The sequence below is a fragment of the Callorhinus ursinus genome, unplaced genomic scaffold (assembly GCF_003265705.2).
Source record: "Callorhinus ursinus isolate GAN/ISIS: 27379988/994484 unplaced genomic scaffold, GSC_fseal_2.0 scaffold44, whole genome shotgun sequence".
Lineage (NCBI taxonomy): Eukaryota > Metazoa > Chordata > Mammalia > Carnivora > Otariidae > Callorhinus > Callorhinus ursinus.
In genome coordinates, this window is record NW_027397106.1 from 11,594,589 (window position 1) to 11,597,263 (window position 2,675).

At 46.4% G+C, this 2,675-nt stretch overlaps 1 pseudogene; it reads right to left on the minus strand.

Annotated features, from left to right (window-relative positions):
* Positions 1-973: 973 nt before the first annotated feature.
* LOC112832130 (protein FAM156A/FAM156B-like) lies at positions 974-1,879 on the minus strand (annotated as a pseudogene).
* Positions 1,880-2,675: the final 796 nt, after the last annotated feature.

Sequence of the window (2,675 nt, forward strand, 5' to 3'; positions counted from 1 at the left end):
CATACATTACATCATTAGTTTTTGATGTAGTGTTCCATGATTCATTGTTTGCGTATAACACCCAGTGCTCCATGCAGAACGTGCCCTCTTTAATACCCATCACTGGGCTAACCCCTCCCCCCACACCCCTCCCCTCTAAAACCCTCAGTTTGTTTCTCAGAGTCACAGTCTCTCATGGTTCGTCTCCCCCTCCGACATCCCCCCCTTCATTTTTCCCTTCCTACTATCTTTTTTTTTTTTTTTTTTACATATAATGTATTATTTGTTTCAGAGGTACAGGTCTGTGATTCATCAGTCTTACACAATTCGCAGCGCTCACCCTAGCACATACCCTCCCCAATGTCTTAAAAAGTGTTATGATAAATTCTGGATAAAGCCAAAAAATGGCTTATTAAAAGAATTATTATTTTATTTTATTTTTTCCTTTCATACGCAGATTTATTTGGTATGCATGAGGAGACAACCCATCAGAAATTCCGCCAAGGGGAATACCATCAATGTCACGAAGCAGGGAAACGCTGACCTACATTTAGCTCAGCATATTCATAATAGCTTACACAGAGAACACCATGGTGAACCACCACGTTGAAGTTCCACGTCCCTTTCCGTCAGATTCTCGGAAGTGGAGCTCAGCTGAGCGCACGAGCATCCCAGCAGACCTAGTGCTGATTCTGGGAGGCGGTCAGTGACACGGCACGACAGCACATGGCCATCACCAGGGCATTCATGCTACAGAGAAACCCTATATCTTACTGACAACGAGGCAGGGAGGAGAGACAGAGATCCGGGGTGGGAAAGTGACAACATGCATCATGGGAGCCGAAACATAGAAGTTAAGGACCTCTGGTACGCAGTGAACCACAGAAAGCCCCACCGTGATCCAGAAACTCCAGGCAGGAAAGGGTAGGCCCTTCCCGGGACTGGCTCCACGCTCACACGGACCGAGTGTCCAGTCCTCAGGCTGCTTTTGCTCCTTCTCTGACTTCTCTGACTGCTTACTGTCGGTCCCCAAAAGAATCCACTCTCAGGATCTGGCCACACCAGCCTCCAAGTCTGAATCCGTTCAGATCTCTGTCACGTGAGGACGAGAGCCTCAGTTTTCTTTCAACCACTGCTTTAGGAGCCTCTGGAACATTCTTTTGCTTTCCTGCTGCATCTCCAGTTGGAGCTTCTCCTCTCTCTCCTGCTGTTGGAGCACCCCTTCGGGCAGAATGCCGGGCGGGTTGGTCCCCAGGCTGAGGGTCAAGCCACTGAGGCCCTGCACCAGCGTGTCCCGGGAGGAAGGATGCGGGGTTCCTTTCCTCTCTGCAGGCATCCGGGAGACGCTGGGTCTATGGCTCTGGCAGTATCGACATTCACATCGGAATCTGTTCGGATCTCTGTCCCCCAGGAAGAGATCTTGGCCTTCCTCTCGAGCCGGTAAGGTGCCACGTGATCGAGGTGTCGCCGTCTCACGTGCCCCAGAAGTGTTCTCTTCCTCTGAGGGGACGCTGCCCTTTCCCACCGCCTCTCTTGGAGGGTTTTCTCATCCCTGCACCGCTGCTGGAGCAGCCCCTCTGGCAGGGGAGCAGGGTATTTGGTGCCCAGACTGGTTTTGAGGTCACCGAGGCCCATCATTAGCAGTTCTGAGAAGGAAGGAGGGGAGGCTGCTGTGACTTCCCTGGAGGTCTCTTCAGAGCTCATCGGGGGAGATTCGGGAATCAATGTTGAGTTACATTTCTGGACTGGATCCATCGAGGTGTCGTCGTTGCTCACAGCTCCGCCTGGCCCTTGGGTCTAGACAGGACGGTGAAGAGGAAGGTTCTCAAAGGGCTCGAAGGTAGCGGAGGGAGGGGCCCAGCCCGAAGAACCCAGACCTGAGTTCCAGCTCTGCCATCCTCTTGCCAAGAACTCTTAATTTTTTAGAAACCTGGTGCAAAGCTGTTTCCAGAGCTAAGGAATTTGGAATGTCAGATTTTCTTTTTGCATAGAAATAAATTTAAAGAATTTAAATCCATATTCTGAATATATCTCCAACATTAGAATTTTAGAAAGCTATTAGTGATGTGGTGAATACGATGTACTGCAGTTTTCGCACTAATGTAAGTACAAGGAGATGTTAGAAATTATTTGTTGAATTACATTTTCTCTTACTGGGTTCCTCCTGACTCTCCCGATCAGCCACACTATTGTCCATTAATATCTACAATCCAATTTGTTTTTTAAATATTTCCCATAAGTCTGGCAATAACATATAAAAATCACTGTTAAATAAGTAAATCATTCTTTTAAGACTTGAGCTGAATAGTATGGTGGTTTCGGGAAAAAAAAAATTAAACATAGAATACCATCCAGCAATTCCATTTCTGGGATATACCCAAAATAATTGAAAGGAGGGACTCAGACAGATATTTGTACGTCCATAGTCATACCCACATTATTCACAATAGCAAAAGGTGGAGGCAATCCAAGTGTCCATCAGTGGATGAATGGATAAAAAAAAATATGGTATATACATACAGTGGAATATTATTCAGTCTTAAAAGGAAGGAAATTCTGACATATGCAACAATATGGGTGAACCTTGAAGACATTATGGTAAGTGAAATAAGCCAGTCACAAAAGGTCAAATACTGTATGATTCCACTTATAGAATGAACCTAGAGTAGTCAAATTCATAGAGAGAAAAAGTGGAG